The 16,805-nt window shown below is 44.5% G+C and overlaps 1 protein-coding gene and 1 pseudogene across 2 annotated transcripts in view; one reads left to right on the plus strand and one right to left on the minus strand.

Moving 5' to 3' along the window:
• Positions 1 to 478, minus strand: part of dpy30 (dpy-30 histone methyltransferase complex regulatory subunit) — a 4,574-nt gene extending 4,096 nt beyond the window's left edge. Inside the window, exon 1 of the mRNA XM_084106827.1 lies at positions 1 to 478. This exon is cut by the window's left edge and continues 294 nt beyond it. The gene's annotated coding sequence lies outside the window, so the exon portion shown is untranslated.
• A 290-nt stretch (positions 479 to 768) lies between these two features.
• LOC311078138 (spastin-like) overlaps positions 769 to 16,805 on the plus strand; it is a 28,335-nt pseudogene continuing 12,298 nt past the window's right edge. Inside the window, exons 1-5 of the transcript XR_014609573.1 lie at positions 769 to 1,237; positions 11,746 to 11,829; positions 13,372 to 13,455; positions 15,706 to 15,839; positions 16,614 to 16,756. The product of XR_014609573.1 is annotated as a spastin-like (transcript). The remainder of the gene's footprint in view (positions 1,238 to 11,745; positions 11,830 to 13,371; positions 13,456 to 15,705; positions 15,840 to 16,613; positions 16,757 to 16,805) is intronic.

Here is a 16,805-nt window from a genome sequence, read left to right on the forward strand (position 1 = left end):
GGTAACTTACATAAAGCAGTCAAGATATGTATATAAAGTTAGAAATGTCTCCAAAATGGTGTTAAAGTCCAGTTTTTGTAGTTTTTGGTTAGTAACGGTTATTTTTTACGCAATTCGGCGATGACGTCACATGAGGTAGACGTGGTGGAAGCTATTTTTTACAGTCTATGGGTGGAAGGTAGCCTCAGCCTTGCTCAGCTACTAGAACTAGTTCTAGCACTGACTATGGCGTCTAACTGGGATGAGGAAGAGGTGGCAAGACCCACAGTTAACATTTATGATGGCCCACAGCCATATAATTTCGAACCATTTAGACGTGAGAGGGCGAATGAGGAAATACCGAGAGCCGATGGCCGTCAAAGACAAATAAATGCATGGTCAGAGGAGAATGACTGGAGAGTTGGTGGAGTGTCACGTGACATCTGTTACCGTTCCAGTCAGACGTTTGTTATTATGGATAATAAATATGGATACTTATAGATATGGATACTTTCCGTTGTACAAATGTCTCCAAAATTATGTAAAACTTACATAAAAAATAAAAAGATGTCAGAGTTTAATAAAAACAAAACAAAACAGAGAGGAAACGCTGCCTCACTTCATTCATAGCTTCATAAAATCATTATTTTTTAGTAACTGCTTAAGGTTATGTATATATATTTTTTAAATTGTTTGGAGCCAGACCGTTTCATTTTATAATATTTCTATAACATTTGTCGCCCAATGTCAGCGACGCGATGTGGTTCACGTCATTAGCGCGAGACCATATTCGCCAAACACACACACAACAGTGACTTCCGCGATCGATGCTCGCCAAAACAAACCGGAGAACCGACATCGCAGAGAAATAAAACTCTTCGTTGTCAAACACCCGGCCCATTACGGTATGGAGAGCCCGAATAGGGTAAATGAATTTTGGGGACAGAGCGAGACAACGAGGATCAGCGCGTGCGGGAGGACGCACCCGCGCACAGGTGTCTGACGTAACCGGCCGGAGTTCGTTACTGGACCGACCGGCTGCGCTCCTTCATCCGAACCCTCGCCCGGCTCCCGCTGTCCCTGCTCCGGGCTCTGCTCCTGCTTCTCCTGTGCCTGTTCCGGCAGACCCGACGAACCATGGCGGCCAAAGATCGCGGCTCCGACGCTTGCGACGAGACCGGAGAGTTGATACGGAACTACCACAAACAAGCGTTTGAGTTCATTTCTTTGGCTCTGCGGATCGACGAGGATGACAAAGGTAGCTGTTTTGTATTACTGTTCTGTAAATATGCTGTGTATATAAAAAAATGTGTGAAAGTTGACTGTCCCCTTAAAAATTAGCCTACCTAAGTAGTTTGTACATGTACCCTGTGATATAGAATTATAAATACTTTACAGTTATTATTATTATGAGTAATGATGATGATTAGGCTATTATTATCATTATTATATAAGGTTTTTATCTTTTAGTTGTCTTTATGCACAGTGTTTTCAACTTTGTTTTGGTGTTCCTGGTTCTTATTTGCTATTGTAGTAAGTTATGTAACCTATAAACATTGATTTTTTTTATAGCACTGTGCAATGCTGCATTGTATGGGTTTTTTTCCTGCAGGGCCTGGCGCTCTCCCTGGCAGTGGCAGGTCATAGCGCCAGATGCCGTGGCAGCTGCCAGGTTTCTCCTGGCAGCTGCCAGGTTTCGTGACAGATGCCACGGTTTTTTCTCTGTTTAAAACTACACTGTTCATAGTGGCGATCGATTTTGTTTTAATAATGCAAAGTTCCCACAGGTGTGTTATTTATTATGATTTTTTTAATTATTATAATACATTTCTATGTATCAGCTGCCAGAGTTCGTATCAGGAGTCACAATCGTTTATTGCCGTTTCTGCTGTAAACTACACAGTTTTATTTTTAAATGAAAGATTTGATGATGCATATTACAAACCAGCAAGCAGATGTGATCAGAATATGAACCCAATAAGCTAAACAGCATTTTCCCATAAAGAACACATAAGGAGTGCTTAGCTGTATAGACAGTATATATGCACGTGTATACTATACACAGGTGCATAGCCAACATTTCAGAAGTGAGTGGGACAAAAATGTTATATATATATATATATATATATATATATATATATATATATATATATATAGGATACTGTTTATAAGAATATAGAAACTTTTTTTTTTTCTCTTATGTCTTTCTTCTAATTGGCTTAGAAATCAGATACACTGTTGGACAATAACCAATAAATGATTTGTTAATGTACTACAAACACTTTTTTTATTCATTTTTATCAAATATAAGACAATAGTTTTTGTACTGTAATAAATGCTATGTCAGGTAGCACTGAATTGTTCATAAACTTACCTGGTAATTTACCATAAAATGACCTGGAGATGATTGAAAAAAAGTACAAATAAACCATATGGTCGCAATCGTGTGTTTAATGCCTTCATGTTTCCAAAGGTTTCTGCCTTTTATTCAGATCATACAGTGATAGCTGGATGCTTTTGTCCATATTAGGGATTTCCTGGTACTTTGTAAGTTATTACTTCAATATGAGTCTGTCTTGCACTTTCTAAGCCCTCCGGCTTCATGTATGTGTATATGTTGTCACATTTCCCTTAAATAAACAATACACTAAAAAGGCCAAACACAATTATATTTTGTATTTTTACACTGTGTAATATTCTGTTTATCAAAATCAATAAAAACTTGAGTGTCTCAATTACAATGGTCTCATGATTATTTCTATATATATATATATATATATATATATATATATATATATATATATATATATATATACACACATATATATACACATATATATATATATATATATGTGTATATATATGTGTGTATATATATATATATATATATATATATATATATGTGTATATATATGTATATATATATGTGTATATATATGTATATATATATGTGTATATATATGTATATATATATGTGTATATATATGTATATATATATATGTGTATATATATATATATACACTCACCTAAAGGATTATTAGGAACACCTGTTCAATTTCTCATTAATGCAATTATCTAATCAACCAATCACATGGCAGTTGCTTCAATGCATTTAGGGGTGTGGTCCTGGGGTGCGTTTCCCGAAAGCATCGTTGGCCAACTATGGTCAAGACAATCTCCTGAACTCCAAACTGAATGTCAGAATGGGAAAGAAAGGTGATTTAAGCAATTTTGCAGTTCTGAAGGCAAAAGGGGGTCAAACATAGTATTAGTATGGTGTTCCTAGTAATCCTTTAGGTGAGTGTGTATATGTGTGTATATATACACACTCAACAATATATACACACTTCCTATATATTTGTCTCCATTTCTCACTATTAACTAACTATTGACTTTTGCCTCAAACTCCTAATTAGCCTACTGTTCAGGTATAGGGTAAAATGTAGAATATGGTCACGTATAAAACGGCATTAGTATGTGCTTTATGAGTACTAATAAACAGCTTATATAGTAATATGCAAGCTACTAGTTAATAACTAGTGTTACATTAAATACATAAAAAAATATGTTTGTGTGTGCGAGCGCGTGTGCATATACAGTATTGGCTAGCGGCAGCTGGGCACTCCTTATCTGTGTGTATGTTCATATGTTCTTTATTAAATACTTATGCAATTTAGCTTATTCGGTTCATATTCTGATCGCATCTGCTTGCTGTAATATAATATGCATAATCAAATCTTTCATTTAAAAATAAAAGGCGACAAACGATTGTGACTCTTGGCACTAACTCTGGCAGCTGATCCATAAAAATGTATAATAATAATAATAATACAACAACTACAACAAAAAACACCACCGCACGCCACTGAGAACAGTGTAGTTTTTACCGAGCAAACAGCAAAAACAGCGAGAAAAACCATGGCATCTGCCGCGAGAAATCTGGCAGCTGCCACCTATGGCTGCCACGGCATCTGGCGATGCCACCGGAAGTGGCGCTACGACCTGCCACTGCCAGCATTTGCGCTTGCCCTCTCTCGTTTTTGGGGGGCGATGCTCTATAGAGACCCAACAAAAGTCACTATTTATCTGTAGACCCGATATTATGAAACTGAAAATCAATCAATCAAGTAGAAAATGTGTATACCATGGACATTATATACCAAGCACAGTAATCACTGTGGTACCATGGTATTACCATCTGATACCATCACTTTACCATGGTCTCGCCACGGGACTTTTTGTAAGGCTGCCTTATGTTTTGTACTACATTCCAGCACTGTAAAGTAGTTCTGGTGTTGGTTTTACTTTCACTTCGTCTGTTCAGAAGGATCCTACACTTTGTGTGACACTGTGACCCATTGGTTTAAAGTGTTTCGACTCTTGACTGAGATGACCTAGATTGACTTAGATCAGATGTTGGACGCCAGCCATGATAACCGCGGTCTCAAAGCTGTGTTTGCGGTCAGTAGAGCGGTTCAGAACACACAGTGTTGTCAAGCCCAGTTCTCTTACGAGAGGTTCTCTCGTATTGCGTAAGTTGCTTACGCTACGGGAAAGTTGTCTTTTCTCGAGATCTGAAGCCAAAAAATTATCCTTAATTTTGTATTTATTGTCAACGCAGTGCGGCAGCCAGCAGACCATAGCAGGCTGTTTAAGCGTGCTTATTGGCTGTCCTGTGGCAACTGCATTAGCCTACCAGTGAGCCCTGCGTGACGTCGTGCCCTCCACGCGCCTCAGCCCGCCAGAATGGGTGTGGCTAGCGTGTATAAAAGAAGGGCTCACAGGCTGAAATTCAGATTTTCATGTCTTCAGCGAAGCTCTTCGCATCGCTGGATCTTGAGAGCCGCCGCCGTTGAATTCAGCGACCAGCAAGCTTAGGAAGCCTCTTGAGGAAGCCGGCCGCCTTCGCCGCCTTCAGCCATTCGTGCCTGCTACGCCATCCGGCGACGTATCCTTTTTCTGCTGTGTGTGTTCGCCGCCGCGACACACACTTTTCTCTTCTGTCTAAAAGAGCACGAGGTGTTTTTCTAAAAATGCCTCGTTTTTCCTCGTTTTCAACGACAACGCTGTCACTCTGCTGGGCCGCGCAGAAAGAAGCGCCGCTCCCAGAGACCACCGGAGACTGAAGTGGCTCATAGAAGTTCGTAGAAGCTTCTCTCTCTCCCTCTCTGCCCCCCCTCCTGGCCGGGCAGCCGCCGGCACCAGCCCGCGCCGCCGCCGCTTCAGGGGATGAAGCGGATGAGTTGGATGAGGACACCGCCGCTGACAGCTGTTCTATCCTGGCCTCTGACAGCGAGGAATGGTCCACCGCCTTCTCGTCAGTCCAGGAATCCGGCCGTACTCGAGCCAGCGAGGATGCAGAACTTCTGCGCCTCCTCACCAAGGCCGTTGACCAGCTTGGCCTCGAGTGGTCACCGCCTAAAGAGCCAGCACCGAACAGACTCGACGGCTGCTTTCTGCATCGCCGCCGCCGAACGCCCGCATCTAGGACTGCACCCTTCCTGCCAGAGCTCCACGCTGAGCTTTCTAAATCGTGGAATGCACCATTCTCCGCGAGAGTCTCTTCCCATTCCTCAGCGCTCTCACAGGTTGACGCCGCCGCCGAAAAGGGGTATAATTCCATTCCCCCTGTGGAAGAAGCGGTTGCAGCGCACCTTTGCCCGCCCTCTGGATGGCGTTCAAAGGCTGCCCTCCCGTCCAAAGCCTGCAGGACTACATCAGCCCTCGTCGGCCGCGCTTTCTCCGCCGCCGGACAGGCTGCATCAGTCCTGCACTCCATGGCAGTGTTACAGATCCTCCAGGCCGATCTCCTCCGTGCTTTAGACGAGAGAGGCTCGGATCCTGCTTCCATCATGGATCTGTGCAGCGCGACGGATCTCTCCCTTCGCGCTACAAAGTCTGCTGCCCAGGCTCTTGGAAGGTGCATGTCCTTGCTGACCGTCACAGAGAGACACCTCGGGTTGACGCTCGCTGATATGAGGGAGTCCGAACGTGCTGTGTTTCTCAACGTCCCGCTCTCCCCCACCGGCCTCTTTGGCCCAGCGGTTAACGGGATCGTGGACCGCTTCTCGGAGGTACAGAAGACCACGCAGGCTATGAACCTTTTCCTGCCTCGACGCTCGAGCTCAGCCGCACGCCGTCCTCGCGACCAGCCTGCGCAGCAGTTCCGCCCAGCGTCCAGCTCGACCTCCGTCTTCGCAGTGACGACAGGGCGGCCGCCCTAGATCGCGCTCGACCAGCCGTAATAGGCCGCCTCCCCCGTGGGGACCCTGGCCTAAGATCACGCTGAAACCCGAGCCCGCGAAGTCCTCCTAGCAGTTCAAAGGAGGAAAAGACGGTTAAGTCCCGCTGCGGCTGGACCACCGTCAAAGCTTCACGCTCTGTCAGTCCCCATTGTCATGGCTACTGCAGATGTTTATTTCGCAGCCAACGAAATATCAGCCAGGTGATTCAACCTGCTCGCCTGCACACAACCGCCGTTTTCACGGCGACTCAGAGAAATCTCAAAAAGAGCATAATGTCTGGCTGTTCGGTTCACGCCGCATGTGTTTTAAGTGTAGAAAATGTGCCCACGTCTCTGTGTTCACCCCTACACACAAGCACTATAAACCCCGTGTCTCTGACAGAGCCCACTCTCATAAAGTGGACACAAGCCGCTTGAGTGTTAGATGTAGGAAACGTGCCCACAATCCCGTGCCCGCGCCTACTCACTGCCCGCTCTGTTACACGGCCACTTCCTACCAGTCATATCACAAATGTAAGTCCAGTGCCCGCCCTCAAGCGCTCACACATACTGACAAACACTTTACCCCTGGCGCCGCTCTCGCGCTCCGTTCCTCGCACAATATGTTCCCCGTCCAATGCCACCGGGACATCATGTGTAAAACGGCCACCCATCGCTGTTTGCGAGCCGCCGTATTCAAGCACTGAGAGCGCGCGCATTGCGCCCGCGCCTCCGAATCAGGTCCCTGAGCCCGCGGAATGCGGCAATCGGAGCCCGGAGGCCATTCTGCCTTTAGCCTTACATGCGAAAGCGTGGGAAGCTATTCCAGGTGCGTCAGAATGGGTGCTATTCATTGCAGTAAGAAGGGGCTATTCATTGCAGTTTGCTCACCGTCCCCCACGCTTTCAAGCACGAACCGAGACGAGAGTGAATGGGGAAGTAGCACACCTACTTCGTGCAGAAATAGCGAAACTTCTGTGCAAAGGGGCCATAGAACCGGTACCCCCTTCTCTGAGCGAGTCGGGCTTTTACAACCGTTACTTCCTCGTGCCCAAAGAAGGACGGAGCTCTCAGACCGATTTTAGATCTGAGATATTTGAACAAAGCTCTTATGAAAAGACCGTTCAAAATGCTCACAACCAGACAGATTCTCGCGCAGATTCACCCGAGGGACTGGTTTATTTCCCTCGATCTGAAAGACACCTACTTTCAGATCCAGATAATACCTCGTCACAGGCCATTCTTGAGATTCGCCTTCGATGGTCAGGTATATCAGTACACCGTCCTGCCATTTGGCCTGTCTTTAGCACCCCGTACATTCACGAAGTGCATGGACACGGCTCTCGCTCCCCTGAGAAGTCAGGGCATGCGGATTTTAAATTATTTGGACGATTGGCTGATTCTAGCACAGTCAGAGGAAGAACTTATCTCTCACAGAACAGTGCTTCTCAGCCACTTTCTGGGCTTGGAACTGGACATTGTGGCAATGACGGCCCGGCTGTCGACACAGCGTGCGCGCTGTATTCAACGCCTGGCCGCGTCTTTCCAGATGGGCAGCACCGCACCTCTAAAAACTTTTCAGAGGATGCTGGGTTGTATGGCACCAGCTGCAGCAGTGCTTCAGCTGGGTCTACTGCGTATGCGCCCGCTACAGCGCTAGTTGAACGCTCGAGTGCCTCACCGAGCCTGGGCGTCCAGTGGCATTCGTATCAGAGTGACTCAGAGCTGCGTTTCAGCACTGAGACCCTGGTTAGCGGCCGACTGGTACCAGCAGGGGGTGACGATGGGAGCCGTCTCGCACCGAAAAGTCATCTCGACGGACGCGTCCAACTTGGGTTGGGGCACTCTTTTCGAGGGCAAACCTGTCTTTGGCCTGTGGTCAGATCAGGAGAAATGCCTCCATATAAACTGTTTGGAGATGATAGCAGTCGAGAACGCGCTCAAGCGCTTCCTCCCATATATACGGGATCACCATGTGCTAGTCCGCTCGGACAACATGTCCGTGGTGTCCTATGTGAACTGCCAGGGCGGTGTCAGGTCCAGGAACCTCTGCAAACTGACAGAACGCCTTCTCATGTGGGCTCATCGCTCGTTGCGCTCGCCGAGAGCCGCGCACATGCCGGGCCACATGAATGTCGGTCCAGACAGACTGTCCAGAGACAACATTCCCCCGGGAGAATGGTCCTGCACCCCCAGACAGTCCAGCTACTGTGGCGCCTGTTCGGCAAAGCGGAAGTCGACCTTTTTGCGTCAGAAGACAACGCTCATTGCCCGAGGTTCTTCTCAAAGAGCGAGGATGCGCTGGCCCAAACCTGGCCCAGCCGCCCGCTGTATGCTTTCTCTCCGATCTCGCTGTTACCACAGGTAATCAAGAGGATCAGGGAAACGCGACACTCAGTGCTCCTCCTAGCCCCGCGATGGGAGAACCAAATCTGGTACCCAGAGCTAGTGAGGCTGTCGCACTCAGCCCCATGGCCGATCCCGGTGAGGAAAGATCCTCTCTCTCAAGCCGGTGGATCAATTTGGCATCCCCATCCAGAGCACTGGTCTCTGCATGCGTGGATAATCAACGGATACCCACTGATTTGCCAGAAAGGGTTGTAAACACGATCACGCAGTCTAGAGCTCCTTCCACGAGAAGACTCTACGCGTCTAAATGGTCAGTGTTCTCCAAATGGTGCGCTACTAAGAGCCTGGATCCACACACGTGTGGGGTTTCGCGGGTGCTCTCCTTCCTACAAGAGCTGTTGGACAAGGGCAAGTCCCCTTCCACGCTCAAAGTGTACGTCGCGGCTATCGCAGCGTTCGTGGAGACGACGCGCGGCCGTGCAATAGGAAGAAACAAGCTTATCATCCGCTTCCTTAGAGGAGCCAGGAGGATGAATCCCCCGCGGCCCCCCTCGGATCCAATTTGGGATCTTTCTCTGGTCTTAGAGGCCCTGAAAGCGTTTCCCTTTGAACTGTTAGAATCTGTGGATCTGAAATACCTCTCGCTCAAAACCGTTTTTCTGACAGCTCTCTCGTCAGTAAAACGTGTGGGGGATTTACACGCGCTATCTGTCAGCCCTGCATGTCTCGAGTTCGGACCAAATGACTCCAAGGTCATCCTCAAACCGAGACACGGTTACGTCCCCAAAGCGATTGGCACTCCCTTTAGGGCGCAGATCATCTCCCTGTCGGCTCTGCCAGCATCCGATAGCGGGGACAGTGAAAACCTCTTATGCCCCGTCAGGGCGCTGAGAGTTTATATCTCACGCTCCGCCGCCTTCAGGCGTTCTGAGCAGCTCTTTGTTTCGTTTGGTGGGCGCACCAAGGGTCTCGCCGCCTCGAAACATAGCCTGTCCAGATGGATAGTGGACGCTATCGCAGCAGCATATGCGTCCAAACAACTGCAGTGCCCTATGGGCTTTAGAGCCCATTCCAAAAGAGGCATGGCCTCATCGTGGGCTTGGTCCAGCGGGATTTCTATTCACGACATTTGTATGGCGGCAGGCTGGGCCTCCCCCTCTACATTCGTGAGATTTTATAACCTGGAAGTTCCCGCCCTGCAGGCTAAACTGTTATCAGTTTAAGTGATTGTATGTTCTGCCCAGTTGTTCATGTGCAGACTACTCTCGTGTACTACTAGCTTTTCTGGTGAGCTGCACTAGGGATGAGATTCTTATATACAGACCGGCGAGGCCACTCTGTATTCTCCCCATCACGCGCTTGTGCACTGGTGCTGGCCCGCGTTGCTGGCCGGCTATTCTCCACTCAGCTGCGCTAGGGGTTATACTCTCTATACATAGACCGGCGGAGCCGCTCTATTTCTCCCTGTCATGTGCTTATGTACTGTGCTGGCCCGCACTGCTGGCCACATTTTCCACATGTTTATACTAGACCGGCTGCTCTGTATTCCTATGAAGTGCTTATGACATGTGCTGGCCCGCGTTGCTGGCCGCCTGTTCCCGCATAAGCAACTTACACAATACGAGAGAACCTCTCGTAAGAGAACGTACTCGGTTACCTAATGTAACCTCGGTTCTCTCTAGAAGAGGGAACGAGTATTGCGTAACCTGCCGTGTCACGCCACAAGCTTATTCGCTTCAGTCTATGAAAACCAGAATTTCAGCCTGTGAGCCCTTCTTTTATACACGCTAGCCACACCCATTCTGGCGGGCTGAGGCGCGTGGAGGGCACGACGTCACGCAGGGCTCACTGGTAGGCTAATGCAGTTGCCGCAGGACAGCCAATAAGCACGCTTAAACAGCCTGCTATGGTCTGCTGGCTGCTGCACTGAGTTGACAATAAATACAAAATTAAGGATAATTTTTTGGCTTCAGATCTCGAGAAAAGACAACTTTCCCGTAGCGTAAGCAACTTACGCAATACTCGTTCCCTCTTCTAGAGAGAACCGAGGTTGCATTAGGTAACCGAGTACGATCTGCTTGATCCCTGAGGTCAGTAGAGTTGAGAGGCCTGATTCAGGTTGACATGGATTGTCCTCATCGGCAGTCGAGTGGAAAACGAGGACCCATGTCCTGACACTCTGTGAAGAACCTGATCACTGGCTCAGCTTTGCAAGGCTGTCCTTATCTTTTGATATCATTGCATCTGCTTATCATGTCTTTTCTTGTGGCCCTGTTTACACCTGGCTGGTATTAAGATGCGTTTTGGTCGATAGGATCACAAGTGGACGCCGCCTACTGACCTGATGTGTAAACATTATGGGAAACGCGCTAGCCAGATGGGATTTAACCCAGAGTTAAAATGTTCTTAAACGATAGTTTAAACCTACTTTTAACCAGGGTTTTTAACACGTCATTTTTAAAGTGGATTTGAACCATGCAATGTTGTTTAGCAACAGTCAACCAATCATAAACTGCCTTAGTAAAATATTGCAAAACATTGGTCTTAAATTTCTTTATACAAACATAATTATTTATGGTCAGAAATCGATACACTACCATTCAAAAGTTTGGGGTCACTAAGATTTTTTTATTTATTTTTTAAAGAAATTATACTTTTATTCAACAAGGATGCATTAAATTGATCAAAGAAGACAGTTAAAATACTTATAATGTTAAGAAAGCATTTCTTTTATCAATAAATGCTTTTCTTTTGAACTTTCTATTCATCAAATAAGTTTCTGCAGCAAATCATCATTAGAATGATTTCTGAAGGATCATGTGACACTGAAGACTGGAGTAATGATGCGGAAAATTCAGCTTTGATCACAGGAATAAATTACATTTTAAAGTATATTCAAATAGAAAACACTTATCTTAAATATTTTAAATATTTCACATTATTACTGTTTGCACTGTATTTTTGATCAAATAAGAGATATCTACCAACCCCAAACTTTACTTTATATATATTAGCACGTACTGTTTTATTTTGAGAGCATATTTCCAACTAAAGCATTGACAACAAAATATCTGTGATGTAAATTGTATCTGAAAGTTTGACAGTGGTGCTTTGAAACCCAGGCATGTTGGTATTGTGTGTGTATCATCCCTACAGGATAGAGAATGATCTGTGATCTGTCTAACCTGCTGTAGGTGATAAAGACAAGGCGGTGCAGTGGTACAGGAAAGGCATCACTGAACTGGAGAAGGGCATCTCTATCCAGGTCACTGGAACTGGTGAGATTATTCAGTCATATTGATTTCCGTTAGTGTGTAAACAAACTATGTGATGTTGTGTTTTAATTACATTAGCTTTCACGACAGATTGTGTATGTGTGTGTGATTTTGTGTGTGTGTGTGTGTTGGCACTGTTTAACCCTATATTCTTTAATGTACACTGTCGTTCAAAAGTTTGGGGTCAGTAAGTAGTCTCTTCTCACCAAAGCTGGATTTATTTGATCAAAAATACAGTAAAAACAGTAATATTGTGAAGTATTATTACAATTTAAAATAATGGTTTTGGATTTGATGCTGTATTTGTTTATATTTTAAACTGTAATTTATTCCTGTGATCAAAGCTGAATTTTCATCATCATTACTCCAGTCTTCAGTGTCACATGATCCTTCAGAAATCTGATTTGATGCTCAAGAAACATTTCTCATTATTATCAATATTGAAAACACTGAAAACAAAAGCAGTTTTTGCTGCTTCATATTTTTTGTGGAAACCATGATGCATTTTTTCAGGATTCGTTGATTAATAGAAATAACAGCATTTAACTGAAAAACTTTTGACATTATAAATGTTTTTTACTGTCAGTTTTGATCAATTTAATGCATCGTTGCTGAATAAAAGTATAGTCAAGTCAAGTCATCTTCATTTATATAGCGCTTTTAACAATGTAGATTGTTCCAAAGCGGCTTTACAGAGATACAAGGATAGTTTAAAGTAACAGAGATTGTTTTGGCTTTATAGCAGTTCTTGAATAAAGTTATTTTCCAGCTAAAGTTAATTTGATTGATTCACTTCCGTCGCAACGATCATTAGTTTATTAACTTAGGGGCCGCTAACACGACACCGTTTTAACAGGAAACTCTACACAGACTTTAAACGCAAAACCTGTGAGAAACGCTGATGGCGTGCACATGCGTATTACGAGTTCAGTCTATTGGTATGCGCGTTTGAATATATGTGTGCAGGTTTGTAATTCCCTACATACCAAGCCTTAAAAAACTACTTGTCTGGCCTTAACATTTTTGATACAGAATGCTGTTCCAGACTCAAGTCACTTTCTTTTCTTCCTTTGTACACAAATGTGATTTTTTTATTTGGGAAAATATTCAGGCCGTTCTTTTATGAATAAATTGCTATCAAAGTCTAAAATGAGTTTTTGTCAGAGTATCATAGAATTGGCCCATATGACTTGTGCAGCGTTTCTAATGGTGACGTTTTATTTAAGAGTTTCAGTGATTTAACCGCTTAAATGTCTTTATTTCGCTTACATTACGATCCGTTCGTCACACAAAGCTCTAAACTAGGGCCACTTTTATGGTGCTTTTATGTTTCTTATCTTCTATTATCTTTCATTATATTGAAAATAGATGAGAATATTCTTCTTGAATAAGGAAGAACAAAAAAAGTCAAACCGCTTTGGAACAACATGAGGGTGAGGAAATGATGACAGATCTGTCATGTTTGTGTGAACTATCCCTTTAAGCGTAGCTGAAGAAGTTGTTATAGGGCTTGATAGAAGGTCTTCATCTGGCTTCATCTTTCAGGAGAGAAGGCAAACAGAGCCAGAAAGCTTCAGGACAAAATGATCAGCAACCTCACCATGGCCAAACACCGGCTGGAGCTTCTGGGTAAGCGGATACAGTGACGTGACGAGGATGTGTGTGTGTTGATTCATCAACTCTAATAAGAGATGATGTCATGTGTTGTGCTTGTGCTCTACAGTGGGTACGGAAAGTTTTCAGGCCCCCTTCAATTTTTCACTCTTTGTTATATTGCAGCCATTTGCTAAAATCATTTAAGTTCTTTTTTTTCCCTCATTATTGTACACACAGCACCCCATATTGACAGAAAAACACAGAATTGTTGACATTTTTGCACATTTATTAAAAAAGAAAAACTGAAATATCACATGGTCCTAAGTATTCAGACCCTTTGCTCAGTATTTAGTAGAAGCACCCTTTTGATCTAATACAGCCATGAGTCTTTTTGGGAAAGATGCAACAAGTTTTTCACACCTGGATTTGGGTATCCTCTGCCATTCCTCCTTACAGATCCTCTCCAGTTCTGTCAGGTTGGATGGTAAACGTTGGTGGACAGCCATTTTCAGGTCTCTCCAGAGATGCTCAATTGGGTTTAAGTCAGGGCTCTGGCTGGGCCATTCAAGAACAGTCACGGAGTTGTTGTGAAGCCACTCCTTCGTTATTTTAGCTGTGTGCTTCGGGTCATTGTCTTGTTGGAAGGTGAACCTTCGGCCCAGTCTGAGGTCCAGAGCACTCTTCGAAGGTTTTCGTCCAGGATATCCCTGTACTTGGCCGCATTCATCTTTCCCTCGATTGCAACCAGTCGTCCTGTCCCTGCAGCTGAAAAACACCCCCACAGCATGATGCTGCCACCACCATGCTTCACTGTTGAGACTGTATTGGCCAGGTGATGAGCAGTGCCTGGTTTTCTCCACACATACCGCTTAGAATTAAGGCCAAAAAGTTCTATCTTGGTCTCATCAGACCAGAGAATCTTATTTATCACCATCTTGGAGTCCTTCAGGTGTTTTTTTTAGCAAACTCTGTGTGCTTTCATGTGTCTTGCACTGAGGAGAGGCTTCCGTCGGGCCACTCTGCCATAAAGCCCCGACTGGTGGATGGCTGCAGTGATGGTTGACTTACTACAACTTTCTCCCATTTCCCGACTGCATCTCTGGAGCTCAGCCACAGTGATCTTTGGGTTCTTCTTTACCTCTCTCACCAAGGCTCTTCTCCCCCGATAGCTCAGTTTGGCCGGACGGCCAGCTCTAGGAAGGGTTCTGGTCGTCCCAAACGTCTTCCATTTAAGGATTATGGAGGCCACTGTGCTCTTAGGAACCTTAAGTGCAGCAGAAATTTTTCTGTGCCTTGCCACAATTCTGTCTCTGAGCTCTTCAGGCAGTTCCTTTGACCTCATGATTCTCATTTGCTCTGACATGCACTGTGAGCTGTAAGGTCTTATATTGACAGGTGTGTGGCTTTCCTAATCAAGTCCAATCAATATAATCAAACACAGCTAGACTCAAATGAAGGTGTAGAACCATCTCAAAGATGATCAGAAGAAATGGACAGCACCTGAGTTAAATATATGAGTGTCACAGCAAAGGGTCTGAATACTTAGGACCATGTGATATTTCAGTTGTTCTTTTTTAATAAATGTGCAAAAATGTCAACAATTCTGTGTTTTTCTGTCAATATGGGGTGCTGTGTGTACAATAATGAGGAAAAAAAAGAACTTAAATGATTTTAGCAAATGGCTGCAATATAACAAAGAGTGAAAAATTTAAGGGGGTCTGAATACTTTTCGTACCCAATGTATATCCTACACACGGGTGTGTTCACCGCACACTCTTCTGTGAAAGCCTGTGTGATTGTGCAATGATTCACGGCAGTTTTATGTTTGATCATATAAAGGTGAAGTGTTGTTTAATGTCGGAAGTTTTGGCACTCTGCACATTAAAGTGGGATTGGAGAAAGCATTTTAAAATAACACGCTTCACTTTTATTGCATGCACACACTGTTCTTATTCCTCCATAATCAGCATTTAACACTCTCTGTGTTTCTGCTCGGGTTCTTGTGTGAATCTGTCAAGAAATGTATCCAGAACATGCCCAGATCACCTCAAAAACAAAAGGAAAAAAATCGAATTAAATTTTGCTCAAGGAGTATGATTGGTTTCTGGTTTCTAAGTCTCCAGCAGAGGGCTTCTCTGATCACACCGGCCTTTCTTTCTCCAATGGGAACCTGCGTCCAGGTGTGTGTTTTGGGGATTCTGGGAGATCTGTGTGCTGCATAAGAAGGCGATCAGAGAGACTCTAGAGGGACATTTCTGTTTATGCACGAGCATGTGTTTGTAGTTGCAGACACTCTCACAATCACAAGTCAATCCCATCTGCGACCCAAAAACCCTCCCAAACCTGCCCAGAATGCATCTGGCCTGAACCGCACGCCTTCGACCAGCGGCAGGACCGGCCCTCAGAACAACCAGAAGGTTCGTCACAGGAGTCAGACTTCAGACTGTCTGCACATTGTAACTTCTTCAGGCCATGTGCCACCTTAAAGGGATAGTTTACCCAAAAATGTTATTAATTTAAAAATATAAAAATTATAAATGATAAAATATATATATATAAATTTATATAAAAATATGCTGGTAATTAACTCACCCTCAGGCCATCTGAGATGTAGGTGACTTTTTTTCTCCAGTTGAACAGTAAAGAAGTTTTTAGCTGAAAATGTGGTACTTGTTGATTTGTTTAATGCAAGTCAATAGCTGCCGTCACTTTGAGAGTAAAAAAAAAATACAAAATCAACACCCGTGGCTCCTGACGATACATTGAGGTATTATGAAGTGAAATGATCGGTCTGTGCAAGAAACTGTACATTATTTACAACATTACCTGTAATCCACAGCCTGGGCAAACGGTCTTGAGCGTGTTCACGACAGTCTACAGCACGAGCTTCCTGACGCATAATGATGTATGCGCGGGAGCTCAAACATTGAGAATCTGTGAAATTCATATATAGGTTGCTGCATCCAGGATAAGCACAAGTATGATTTTGATGAATAATACAACATGTGCGTCCTCCCTCTCTCTTGTAAACAAACACAGCATCAGCTCAAGTGCTTGCCTTATATTAACAGTAAATTAACAGCAAATTTTCTTTTTTGGGTGAACTAACCCTTTAAGATTCTGTCTATGTAGGCAGCTCATTAGTTTTGGAACAGAGCACATGTGGCTGAACCTCGCTGTGGTGTTTGTAGGGGCCCTCGGCAAAAGGAGGTGTCAGACATAACGTGAAAGCCAGCAACGCTGCCACTGCGTCACCTCAGAGGAAAAGAGACTTGAACTTAAAAAATGTGGACAGCAAACTGGCCAACCTCATCCTCAACGACATTGTAGACAGGTAGCATTAGAACCATTCAGATCAAGCATGTAGATTATGGATGCATCAA

Source organism: Abramis brama (genome assembly GCF_963993115.1).
Source record: "Abramis brama genome assembly, chromosome: 2".
Taxonomy (NCBI): Eukaryota; Metazoa; Chordata; class Actinopteri; order Cypriniformes; family Leuciscidae; genus Abramis; species Abramis brama.